Raw genomic sequence first — 14247 nt, 5'->3', positions numbered from 1 at the left:
ACGATGCATTGGACTAGGTCTATGTAAGTTCCAAATATGAATGTAATTCTGCGGCATAAAGCAGATGTATTTGTTTATTGTACAGAAAAATAAAAATGACATGTGAAGCAGTCAATTGACTATATTGCAGTCAAGAAGTAGGGCAAATTAATTTACGAAACCAAAACGTGGGTCATAGTTGTCTAAGCCTCTATAGCGTAGCCTGTTAAAAACTTTGCAGAAGCCTACCCACTGTTTTGATTTGCTGACAATAATGTAGACAGCAAATTTCGATTTCGATTTTCGTTACCAGTAGTCAAGCCTTAAGCCATACCCAAGTAGCCTAAATCGAGGTAAATCGAGCTTTTTCAGAAGGGGCGGCAGGCAGAGCGATGTACAGTGGCAGAGCGACGCACAGTGGCTGAAAGTGGTACTAAAGCTTCACGCAGCTTCACGCCTCGTAATGCGCGACTGAAGTGGCCATTTGAAAGCGATGCCCACTGTAGGATTTATATATTTCTATAGTATATAAGGCCTATAGTATAATAATTGAATACAAAATACTAAACAATTTCTATGTTTATTTTTCGTAAGGTGTTAGATGTCACACTGTCACTGTCTAGGACCACCAAGCTGATAATCAGCTGGGTCGCCCATCACAAATTCGGACTGTCTTGTCCTTCCAGTGCTCTCCAGACTGCCAGTGAATTCTCCGGGTTGGTCAGTTATAAAGAACTTTGTTGGTGTTGCATCGTGAAGACACAGCTGTGCGCAGTTTTCACGCGGGTCATCTTTGCCCTTGGACATTTTCAGACGGTTGGAAATTGGACTAATTTTATTTTTAATTCTTATTTATTTTATTTATTAATTTGTTTGTTGTATGTCTTGGTGTCACGGGTACGCTGGCGACTATGCCGCTCCGTCCGGCATCTATTGTCTTTGTTAGTCTGTGTCAATGACAATGTCTTATATGTGGAGCGCTTTGGGTTGCACTCTGTGCATGTTAAATGCGCTATACAAATAAATCTTACTTGACTTGACTTGACACTGTCATCACTGTGTGATTTAAAAATATATGTGATTTAAAAATGCATGCACAAAGTGAATCTCTGTGCTACCCTCTTTTTGGTATACAGACTATGATTGGCTCCCATAATACTGCAATCTTATTGATTCTCAGAATCCTGCAATCTGATTGGCTGTGAGAATCCTGCAATCTGATTGGCTCCCAGAATCCTGCAATCTGATTGGCTGTGGGAATCCTGCAATCTGATTGGCTGTTGGAATCCTGCAATCTGATTGGCTCCCAGAATCCTGCAATCTGATTGGCTGTGGGAATCCTGCAATCTGATTGGCTGTTGGAATCCTCCAATCTGATTGGCTGTTGGAATCCTGCAATCTGATTGGCTCCCAGAATCCTGCAATCTGATTGGCTGTGGGAATCCTGCAATCTGATTGGCTCTCAGAATCCTGCAATCTGATTGGCTCCCAGAATCCTGCAATCTGATTGGCTGTGGGAATCCTGCAATCTGATTGGCTGTGGGAATCCTGCAATCTGATTGGCTGTTGGAATCCTCCAATCTGATTGGCTGTTGGAATCCTGCAATCTGATTGGCTCCCAGAATCCTGCAATCTGATTGGCTGTGGGAATCCTGCAATCTGATTGGCTGTGGGAATCCTGCAATCTGATTGGCTCTCAGAATCCTGCAATCTGATTGGCTCCCAGAATCCTGCAATCTGATTGGCTGTGGGAATCCTGCAATCTGATTGGCTGTTAGAATCCTGCAATCTGATTGGCTGTTGGACTCCTGCAATCTGATTGGCTCTCAGAATCCTGCAATCTGATTGGCTCCCAGAATCCTGCAATCTGATTGGCTCTCAGAATCCTGCAATCTAATTGGCTCTCAGAATCCTGCAATCTGATTGGCTGTTGAAATCCTGCAATCTGATTGGTTCTCAGAATCCTGCAATCTGATTGGCTGTTAGAATCCTGCAATCTGATTGGCTGTTGGAATCCTGCAATCTGATTGGCTCTCAGAATCCTGCAATCTGATTGGCTCCCAGAATCCTGCAATCTGATTGGCTCCCAGAATCCTGCAATCTGATTGGCTCTCAGAATCCTGCAATCTGATTGGCTGTTGGAATCCTGCAATCTGATTGGCTATGGGAATCCTGCAATCTGATTGGCTGTGGGAATCCTGCAATCTGATTGGCTCCCAGAATCCTGCAATCTGATTGGCTCTCAGAATTCTGCAATCTGATTGGCTGTGGGAATCCTGCAATCTGATTGGCTGTGGGAAGCCTGCAATCTGATTGGCTGTTGGAATCCTGCAATCTGATTGGCTCCCAGAATCATGCAATCTGATTGGCTCTCAGAATCCTGCAATCTGATTGGCTCCCAGAATCCTGCAATCTGATTGGCTCTCAGAATCCTGCAATCTGATTGGCTCCCAGAATCATGTAATCTGATTGGCTGTGGGAATCCTGCAATCTGATTGGCTCTCAGAATCCTGCAATCTGATTGGCTCTCAGAATCCTGCAATCTGATTGGCTGTTACAATCCTGCAATCTGATTGGCTGTTGGAATCCTGCAATCTGATTGGCTCCCAGAATCCTGCAATCTGATTGGCCCTCACCATAACATAGTTTACTTTTTTTTTTTACTTTTTTGGTGTATTTATTTTTAATAATGGTCAGAGAAATATAAATAAAGGCCTGAAAACAACTTAATGAACTGAAACAGCATGTGTTTAGCAAAGTATGGCTGATTAGTCATATGATGTTTGCTAGAGCAGGCATCACCAAATAGCGGACCGCGGTCCGAGTCCGGACCGTGACGTGATCCTATCCGGACCCAGACCATAATAGCCTAATTTAGATTTTCACGTAAGATGTCAAAGCTGCGCCAAATGTTTCGTTAGTTAGGATAACAGCATTTACTTCAGGAACCATAATTTCGCTTGCTGCTACACAGCCAGTGAAATCTGTGAATTCTGATAAAGTCGAGTCAGTGAGTAAAGTAGCCTACTATGGAGAAGAGACTGATAGCCTGAAACGAGCGAGGAGAGGAGACGGGACGAGAAACAATCAGATGGATATCTAAGTTAACGATAAGTAAGTTATTTTCAAATTATCGATTGCTCAAAGAGGAGAAAGCTAGACAGCGAGAACAGAGCTTTATATAACGATACGGGGGCAATACCACGCAAAACTGTCACGTCCGTAACGCCAAATAAATATGGATGTGACAGTTTTGCGTGGAATTGCCCTGGACCTCTTCTATAGCCTATATTCTGAGACAGGCGATCCAATTTGATCCAATTTGCGAGCGCCAATTTGAAGCACCTCTACTAGACAAAGCATATATTTTGAGCAAGCATAGGGTAGGCTAGGCCCATTCAACAGTGAACTGAGACCACAGAATATTTTACGATTTAAGAAGGCAATATGATTGATCCACCACAATCTAGTTAAGCCTACATGCATTCATTGCCCAACAACGTGATATTCCTGGGTTTCCAGGATTTCGGTTCAACATAAAAAAAAAACTTAAAAAATTAAATTAAACTTGCTGATTAATGGGTTCAAGGAACCAGCTGTGGAATATCCATCCTTGTCTCAGCTCAAATTTTATTTTAAGTTCACGTTAAGATCTTAAAAATAGCCAAGGATACTCAGTTTTTCTCCCCAATTAGGCTACTCTTATCTTGCCTTATTTCTCCTCATTTCGAATGTTGCCTTTTAGGCTACTTATTTTATTTCACATTAAACATTAGGCCTAGGCCTACAATCTTCTATTTCTTGAATTTCCCCCTTGGGGATCAATAAAGTATCTATCTATCTATCTACAACTAGGCTCCATCCATCCATCCTAATATTATACATACATACATATACATAGCCTAAACACGCACGTTAAACATTATGATGCTCCGGACCTTTGCTTGAGGAAATTTTCCGTAATTGGACCTCGCTGAAGATTAATTGAATACCCCTGTGCTAGAAGGAAATGTATGAATTCTTCAACAACAACTGATTTGCTCTACATGCTACATGCTTTTAGGAGATGTCACATTTACAATTACACCATCAGTTTTATGGAAATATAAATATTACCAAAGCCAAAGCCTTTAATACGTATGCAATAATAAATAATAATAATACGTTTATTTTATATAGCGCCTTTCTCAAACCCAAGGTCGCTTTACATAGTAGGAAGGCAGGGAAACACAATAACAAACAAACAAACAATACAACAGAGACAAAGGCAGGGAAATACAATAACAAACGAACAAAACAATACAACAAAGACAAGTTATCTGTAGGAACTATGTGTTGGGTGTGGAGGAGAAGTGATCATTAAACAGAAAGGTCTTGAGATGTTCTTTGAAGAAAGGAAGAGAAGGACAGGCACGAAGGGGTTGGGGGAGGGAGTTCCAGAGTTTGGGGGCCAAGGCACTGAAGGACCTGCCACCCAGGGTGGAGAGTCTGGAGCGGGGGATAGCCAAGAGGTTTTGGTCAGAGGATCTGAGTGAGCGGGAAGGAGTGTAAGGGGTCAGGAGGTCGCAGATGTAGGGGGGAGCAAGGTTGTGGAGGGCTTTGAAGGTGAGTAGTAGTACTTTGTATTTGATCCGGGACGGAACTGGTAGCCAATGGAGTTGATGGAGAATGGGGGTGATGTGTGCTGATCGTCTGGTATGGGTGAGGAGCCTAGCTGCAGAGTTTTGAATATATTGTAGTCTTTGAAGGGTTTTAGTGGGGAGACCAAGGAAAAGTGAGTTGCAGTAATCTAAATGTGACATAATGAAAGAGTGAACCAAAGTCTGTGCATCACTAGCAGAGAGGAAGGGTCGGAGGCGTGCAATGTTACGGAGGTGAAAAAAAGCAATCTTAGTGAGTGATTTGATATGAGGATCAAAGCTAAGGGTGGAGTCAAGCTGAATGCCAAGGTTTTTAACAACAGGGGTGGAGTGGACAGATGAGCCATCAATGTTGAAAGTGAGATGGGGAGATTTGGTGAGGATGCTTTTAGGGCCAATCAGCAGAATTTCGGTTTTGTCTGTGTTGAGCTTGAGAAAATTGTTTTGCATCCATAATTTTAAGTCAGAGAGGCATTCAGTGAGGGAGCGTGGTGGGGGGTCAGAGGGAGAGGGAGTGGTAAGATAGAGTTGGATGTCATCTGCATAGCAGTGGAAGTTGAGACCGTGGCTGCGAATAGTCTGGCCAAGAGGGAAGATGTATATGAGAAAGAGGAGGGGCCCAAGTACAGAACCCTGGGGGACACCACGAGTGACAGGGGACTTGGGGGACTGATGTGGACCAAGTGTTACAAACTGCTTTCTGTTGGTGAGGTATGACTGAAACCAATTGAGGGCTGTGCCAGAAACACCAATAGCAGACAGACGGGAGATTAGAACATTGTGGTTGATGGTATCGAAAGCAGCACTAAGGTCAAGGAGAATGAGAATGTTAAGCAAGACAATGCAAAATTATGCAAGACAATGCAAAAGTCAAATCCAATACATTAATTTGAGTAATGTGCCTTTTTCTTTGAACAGAGAAATTCAGCAGTTTAACTGAGAATGGCTTTAGAATGGCTGGCCTTTCCACAGACAGCAGAGCATGGTGTCCTCATAGTTTACAGCCAGCTCATCTGGTGGGTGGAGTGGAAAACGTGGGTGTCACCTGACCATCTGTTTGATCATCAGCGTCCACATCTGATGTTTTCTGACTTCAACCCTTTGCTGTTCCCCTTGTACGGCCTCTTGAAGATGATAGTGTGGCAGAGATTGTTTGATTTCTGCGAAAGCTTTGTGCTTGCCTTTGGATTACAAAAATGACCTGAAAAGGGTACTAAATTATGCATCTAAACCACAAAGCCACAGAACATTTTCAACCAATCAGGTTGTGCTTATTCCTGGAGCAGACCATGTTTATCTCACACCTCCACTACTGTAACTGTAGCGCTTTGACTAAAATGAATACAGTAAATGTAAAATGTGTTGACTCACTGTCCTCTTGAGTGGTGGGTCAGCATAAGGTCAGCTTGTAGTTTTATTAAGATTGGACAAGGGTCTCTTATCTCATAATTGGCTGTTCGGTCAAGGTCTTTGTGCTTCACCAGCCTAAAGGCTACAAAGACATTTATAGAAGGCCACATTTCTATACAAAGAGCGGAAATGGCTTCACTCATCAGGTTGCTATTGGCAGGGGAAAGCATCAGGCACCCAGACTTTATCTTCTGCTCTGATAGACAGAGAAGCTGATTTTCTCTTTGCCAGTGGATTGAAGAATTGTTTTCTGAAGGAGCTGAAGTGAAATGAAAAAGATGAAACATCATTCTGAGTACAATGTGAAAGTGGAGGAAATAAACAAGAACAAATCTCAGTGAGTTGTTTGTAAGAGGACAATACAGTCTCAACCTGCTGGAAAAGCACTGACAACAGCTTGTCTCTTTTTCAGAGCATGGGCCTCAAAATGATTGTGTGAAATACTGTCAGATGAACTGAAAGGGGTTCTGTGCTATTTACTCTGGGCTGCTGCCCTGAACTACGTTTGCCATAACACAGGGTTTACCACCAAAAGAATAGTCCCAGTTTATTACCTCTGCCAGGGGGTAATGTTTTCGCTGTGGTGGTGCTGTTTCCTCATGTAATGTTTGGCTGCTCGGCAGTATGTTTTTGCTTTCTGATTGTGTGCAGGTGACCTGTAAAGAGTGGGCGGAGCCACAACCTTTAAAACCTAGGCACCCCAGACAGTCCACGGAGACTTGTGTTCCGGCTACCACGCTGATTATTGCTCTTCCTGCGTTGTTCCTATTGTGTTATAGTTAACCTCCCATTTTCTGTTTTGTAATTTACCTTATTGTTTAATAAATCCCTAGACCAAAACGAGCCCAATTTACTTTTTTGGTCATTCTATGTTGTGGCCAGTGCGCCTGGCCATAACATTTGGGTCCTCGTCCGCTCTTTAGAGATTGTTAGGAAGTAGCAGGAAATTTTGAGTGCGACTTTGGGTGAGTACCATCATTTTTTCTGGGTAGAGGAGCGTGCACCTCAATTTAGTAAGCCGCCGGGCAGACACTGAGCCTGCCACTTTATTATTTTAGTCTCATTATTTTTGGTGGTGATCCTTAGTTGGTACGTTTCGGAGGTTGTGGTAGGCTGCGCAATCGGTCTGCCATGTCCTCACGGGTTCAACGTTCAAAGTACACCAGGTAGGGGATCCACTGAAGACTAGAGAGGCTAAGTTTAGTTTTTTTTGGATAGGTAAGTAGGGATTGGGGTGTAGCAGTGAATCTCCCAGTCCTCCGGTACTCCCTTGTATGTCGCTTTAGTGAGTTCATATGAACTGTAGTGCACTGCAATAGTGTAGTGTTTAACAGGTTAAGGTTAGAATAGTTGGCTGCATATTTTCGGGGTTCTTGACCCATTAGTGTGTCTAACCTTCCCTCAACTTATCAGTATTGTGGCGTGGTAGTGCCATGTTAAAAGTTTTGTGGTCATTTCGGGGATTTTGATCACATCGTTTCGATATTTTTTTCTGAAGTTGTGTAGCAGCCTGTAGTAGCCCATTTGTTTTCTTGTTTATTTTGGATTGTTATATTAATCATGTCTGTGGTTCAGGAGTTTGTGGAAAACCCTTCTGTAGAGGTGTTTAATAATCTTAAAAAAGAGCAACTTTTGGAGTTGGCTACCCATTATGAAATTGAGTTGTCCGCTTCAGAAAAATGCCTCAAACAAAGCAATAAAACTGTTCTGCTACCAGTATTGGTAGAGAAAAGGGTTCTGCCTCCCGTCGATATGAGAGATTCCATCCGTTTGAAAGAACTTTCTATTCGGGAGAGAGTTAGACAATGAGAGAGAAGCGTTGCGTTTAAGAGCCTCCGAGAACAAGTTGGAAATGAAACGCTTAGATTTAAAAGCTAGACAGGAAAATATTGATATCATTCACACTGGGTCTTTTGACGTGAGTAAGCACATTAGGCTTGTACCACCATTCATTGAGAAAGACGTGGAAAAATATTTTCCGCATTTTGAAAAAGTTGTGTCAACCTTAAGTTGGCCGAAAGAAGTATGGACTCTGTTAATTCAGTCAATGTTAACTGGCAGGGCACAAGTGTATTCTTCACTTTCACTTGAGCAAAGTAAAGACTATGGTGTGGTTAAGGCAGCTATTCTTAGTTGTTACCAACTAGTCCCAGAAGCTTACCGTTTCCGCCGTTGTAAGAAAACAGAGCGTCAGACTTACATTGTGAGAAAGAGAGACTGTCTAGACAGTCAGGCAAAGTTGCTAGCTTTAATTCTTGTGGAGGACGTCCTGACGTTGTAGCTACTTACCTTAATGAGCATAAAGTCGATTCTTTGCATGAAGCTGCTGTCCTGGTGGATGAATTTGTTTTGACCCACCGTGTCTTCAAAGACCGGCATAAGCCTGTAGGTTCATCTCCAAAGTCCAGTTATGCTGCGGTCCATTCTTCCAGTAGTCCAGAGCAGGCCTGTTTTTATTGTAAGAAGCCTGGGCACTTGGTGGCAGACTGTCCAGTGCTGAGAAAAAAACAAGCTGCTAAAGGCTTTGGGTTGATTAAAGCGTCTCCACATTCTGCATCGCCCTGTCTTGAATTCTCAAGCGACGTAGAGACAGGCTATGAACCTTTCCTTAGCGATGGTTTTGTGTCATTGTCAGGTGATAAAAATCTCACTCCCGTACGCATCTTGTGTGACACCGGTGCTGCACAATCATTCATTTTGAAAGGGGTTTTGCCTTTGTCTGAAATAACGAAAAATGGCACCAGTGTATTAGTCCGTGGCTTTGAGATGGGCTTTACTGTTGTTCCACTTCACCAAATCATTTTAAAGTCTAGCATAGTCAACGGCCGCGTTGCGGTTGGTGTTCGTGAATCTCTGCCTATTCCTGGCGTGTCCTTTATTTTGGGCAATGATCTAGCAGGTGTGTGGAACCGAGTGGGTTCGAAAGTTCTCCCTCAAGTCGTTGCTGTGTCTGGCAAGCCAGCCGTCCATGAGTGTGTGGAGAAAAGTCCCGATGCATTTCCTGCCTGCGCGATCACTCGCGCTATGTCAAGGAAAGAAGAACGCTCCTCTTCTCCTGTTGAATTTGATCTTTCTGATTCTTTCTTGTGAATCTTGAGTCTAAGAAGTCTCCAGGGGCATCAGCTGTAGTTCATCTATCTGGGCCTGATAAGAAAATGAATAAAATTGTGACGGAACCTGCGTGCTTGTCAAGCACAGAACTGATTGCTTCTCAAAAAGCAGATGTGTCACTAGTCTCTCTCTTCCGCTCTGCCTCATCTGATGTTGACATTGATAAAGAACCACAATGTTTCATCTTTCAAGACGGTGTCTTAATGAGGAAATGGAGGCCTTACAATGTTCCAGACCATGGGAACTCTGTCCATCAGATTGTGATGCCAGTTGAATACAGAGATAAAATTTTGAGTGTAGCTCATGATTGTGTAGCTGGTCATATGGGGGTCGCCAAAACACTAAACCGTGTTAGTTAACACTTTTACTGGCCAGGGTTGAAGCGGGATGTAGTTCGTTTCTGTAAAACCTGTAAGGTCTGTCAGCTGGTTGGCAAACCCAACCAGAAAATCCCTCCTGCTCCTCTGTATCCCATCCCCGTGGTGGCCCCGCCATTCGATCATGTCATTGTTGATATTGTTGGCCCGCTTGTGCATTCCACGAGTGGATATCAGATAGATAGATACTTTATTGATCCCCATCAATAAAGAAAAGATCAATATCTTTTAACAATGATGTGAGCAGCTACTCGTTTTCCGGAGGCTATCCCTCTGCGCAAAATCTCTGCCAAAGTGGTGTTAAAGGAGCTGCTCAAATTTTTTTCTATGTTTGGTCTGCCAAAAATCATCCAGACTGATCGTGGGTCGAATTTCATGTCTTGTGTGTTCACCCGTGTTTTGAAACAGCTTAGCATACAACATAATGTTTCCAGTGCCTACCATCCTGAAAGCCAGGGGGCACTGGAACGCTATCACCAAACGCTGAAGAGCATGTTGTGTGCATATTGCTTGGAGTCTGGTAAGGATTGGGCAGATGCAGTTCCCTAGCTGCTGTTCGCCTGTAGAGAGGTGAGACAGGAATCACTTCGTTTTAGTCCTGCTGATCTTGTTTTTGCCCACACTCCACGAGGTCCATTGGCCGTATTGAAAGATCAGTTTTTAAGTGAACTACCTGCAAAAGACATCTTGAGCTATGTGTCACACTTTCGTTCTCGTTTACACAGAGCCCGTGAGAATCTTGAGAGAGCACAAGGCAAGATGAAACACTGGTAAGACCACAGATCGACACTTTAAAGTGATAAAGTACTTATGTTACTTCCCATCCCTGGATCTGCTCTACAGGCCCGTTTTAGTGGTCCATATGTGGTAGTACATAAAGTTTCTGACTGCGATTATGTAATCGCTACTCCAGACCGACGGCAGCAGAAGCGTCTTTGTCATATTAACATGTTGAAGCCTTATTTTGAGCGTGCTTCTGCTTCTGCTTGCCTAGGTTCATCTCCAGCTGTGCTGGAGTCTGAATAGTCATGTTCGACGAGTGACAAATTGGTGCTGTTGTCTGCTGTGGTGGAAGAGAGTGATGAGACTGAAAATAACCCATCTCGTGCTCTAATTGAGGTCGTCTTAACAACGCTGAAATGCTCTGTTTTGGCTGATCACCTCCCACACCTCACAGACTCCGAGAAGGCTGACATTTTGGATGTTGTCCATATGGCCTTATGGCACAAAAAGGCTTATTGTATGATTATGCTACATGACAAAGATACAATATACCCACCACTCTAATCAGGAGAAATAGCCCTTTCAAATGGTATAAAATATAATTAATTAGTTTGAGGAGAACATACATAATTTTTAAAAAATATCTTTAAAATTCAACCCCCAAAAACACGAAAATATCAATTTGTCAAGATTAATCTAATTTTTCTCCCAATTTCTATTGCAGATAGAGAAAAACATAGAGTGTATGGGAGATTCACAATTTTGTCCTCTACTCAGTGATAAAAACAGAATCAATGTGTCACCTTTTGTTCAAAAGTTATGATAAATTTATTAGACCTTTGCAGACGGCACGAAACATTCCGTTTTTTCATACTTGATGCCCTTGTGAGACAAAAAGGCTTATTGTGTGGCCATGCTACATGACAGAGATAAGATATACCCACCATTGTAATCAGGAGAACTAGGCCTTTATGGTACATATCATAGTTAATAAGTTTGAGGGTAACACACATTGTTTTTAAACAAAACCTTCAAAATTCAACATCAAAAAACGTGAAAATATCAATTTGTCAAGATGAATCTTTCTTTTCACCTAATGTCTGTTGTAGATATAGTGTGCAAAGGATAGCCAGTGTTGTGTTCTCCTCAGTGAAAAAAAACAGAATGAATTTATCACCTTTGGTTCAGAAGTTATGATTAATTTACTCATAACAGTAACAAGTAGAATTTTTAAAGAGTAGAATGTTTTCATTTCCCGGTTTGGCATCTGACCTAAAAATACAGATATAATGGTCATGTAAAAAAATAAGCTGTTTTACCATCAAAACAAGCTCAATATGGGATGTCTTACTGTACTCTGAAGAGGCTAAATCAATTGTGGGGAGGACGGATAAAGGCTGAAAGACAGACTAGCTGATTGTAACTGCTTCTCCGTGTGCTTCATTCTACTATGAAAACAAGTATATAGAGACACTGGCACATGTGTTAGGTTTACGAAAGGGGAAATAAATCATTTTATTTAGAAAAGTCTTAAACAATGTGATTAAATAACCAGGAACAACAACTTCAGGTAAATAACATAAACATATGTTTACAAACATGCAGTAACTATTAGAACTACAAGAATGACAAGACAACAGTATAACAAAGATCAACAAGTCTTACATGGTGAACAAAACATCAATTCATACTAACATTCACACACATATATATATAAACAATTAAAACGTTAGAAGAAATTCAATACATTTAACAACCATACAGCATATAATTCGATACAATATAATTATCCATATCATTTGCCCCACACATAAGGTGATACACTAACGCCACATTCACACCAGATCCGTGGTGTGTGCATTGTCACAGCTGTGGCATGGTTGTGTGTGTGTGTGTGTGTGTGCATGCGTGTGTGTGTCCATCTAAGCCTAGCAGACGATGGGGTGTAAATGCTATTGGAGTTGGTGTCTCTGTCTGTGTTGGAAGGATAGGCAAAGTGTATGCTTTCTACCTGACATGGGACTTGACAAAACTCAAAAAAAAGAAATTGTCAGATAAGAAATATAGAAATTGAATTACAAATCTAACCAAACTATTATCACTATAATCCCTCTCATTATTGTTATAAGCAACACTCTTATCACAACCAGAAATGTGCTTGCGCCCAGATGGACGCACACACACACACAAACATGCTTACCCAGCTGAGGATGATGGAAGATTATCTCCTCCTGTAGCACATCATTGTCTTCTTCTTCATCCAGAAGCTACCCATCCATGTCCCATGTCCATGCCATCTTGGTCCTTGGGGTCATATTTGCCATCAGCAGTCGGCTGCTTTCACCCCAGTTGCACGTACTTCTCTCCCTCCATCTAAAATAACAAATCACAGGTCTGATAGTGAATAGGTTGTTTAGTTTTATTTTACATTACTTCCACATAATCTTAATCACCACCAACCATGACTCTTTTCACTAAAAGTATTATTGTCACTGGAGGACTCCAATATTGCTTGGAGAGGTAACATTAGTCTCAGAGCTCACTACAGTAAGTGTTATTGCCTTGGCTAAACCATACATAGCATACCAGCTTACAAGCAAAAATTGATTTATTAACATGAGTCAGGAGATATAACAGAAAACATCTAAACAGTGTATGCATACACATACACACCATGCACAGGCTACTGCAGTTGCGTAAAGACAAAACACCCCCTTAGAAAATAATGTGTTGACGAGTAGGCTTGGGTGTATGAGCTCCCATCATAGTTAGCCACCCAAAAACCTCATAATCATAGCAGCCAACCTTACAGCCTAAAAGCTAAACAATACTAAGACACATTTATAACAAATCTTCAGTCATGTATTCATGAAAACAGCAGTCAATGAATAAAATCCTTACGTTACACCATCAGTGATCAACACAGTCTTCACGTCGGTAACGTAACATTAACGTTGTCATTCATGTCAGATGTTTCTATCTAAGTAAGCTAAGCAACTTGGCTACAAACAACTGTAAATTGTGCTATACATATTACGAAGGAATGAAAGGTTTATTTGACAATAAAATACCGATTAGGTCTACTTGACATAAAGTTGGCAGTCATGAAGCACGAGAGTGAACTTTATCGCGACTACGCGTCAAGGACATGTTGCAGCCTCTCCTGATGCTAACGTTACCTAACTTAGCTAGTTTTCTATCAGATGACAAGCAAGCAACATCGTTCAAAATAGAACAAATCGTTAAAGTTTCAGTCTTAGTAGGTCTGTAATCTTGGTTGACATATAGTAGCCCCCAAAAATGACTGAAAATGATGAGTTTACTAAAGATTACAGTGTGCTAAAATACCAGCTGTCATCAGCTGAAGTGAACACACACACGCATTATGTTACGGCCATGCATACAAGGTGTAATTACCAGCAAAAATAACTTTTAAAAACGATTTTGAAGTAATAACATGGATAACAAGTAATAATAACATAAAAAGACTTGTTTTTACCTCAGATGATCCAGTAGTTTCTCCTTTAGACGACGTCAAGATCAACGATGCATAGTGCTTCCTGCTGTTTTCCTCTAGTGGAGGGAGACGTCAACTCTTGATTTTTCCTTCACGTAGTAAAAGAAATTCGCGCCACAAATCCCTTAACCAATCATATTGCCAGAAAGCCTATGATGTGACGTTTTTGAGGAAGTTTTCAGTGATAAAATTGGTTGGGGTATGGCGGAGTTATTAGACTGAACGTCATCGGTACTGGGGTACCGAAATTAGAATGGGCCATCTGCAAAGGGTTAAAGAAGGAAGTACAGTACATGCTTTTAAACAACATTGCGGAACCTAGCATAAGTGCATGGAGCTCTCCATGTCTCTTGGTGGCAAAGCCTGATGGTACGTTCCGGTTTTGTACTGATTATCGGCGTGTTAACGCAGTTACCAGACCTGACTGCTACCCGTTGCCCAGGTTGGATGATTGTATTGACCAGGAGGGATCTGCAGTTTTTGTTAGTAA

General features: G+C 41.8%; 1 long non-coding RNA gene across 1 annotated transcript; it reads right to left on the bottom strand.

Annotated features, from left to right (window-relative positions):
- Positions 1 to 12131: 12131 nt before the first annotated feature.
- On the bottom strand, positions 12132 to 14032 carry LOC121719294. The gene is made up of 2 exons (XR_006034227.1): positions 13740 to 14032; positions 12132 to 12613 (listed from the first exon to the last, which is right to left on the bottom strand). It is a non-coding gene; the product is annotated as an uncharacterized LOC121719294 (long non-coding RNA).
- Between the last annotated feature and the right edge of the window lie 215 nt (positions 14033 to 14247).

The sequence above is a fragment of the Alosa sapidissima genome, chromosome 9, assembly GCF_018492685.1.
Source record: "Alosa sapidissima isolate fAloSap1 chromosome 9, fAloSap1.pri, whole genome shotgun sequence".
Classification (NCBI taxonomy): Eukaryota; Metazoa; Chordata; class Actinopteri; order Clupeiformes; family Clupeidae; genus Alosa; species Alosa sapidissima.
This window is presented reverse-complemented; position numbering and strand designations above follow the sequence as displayed.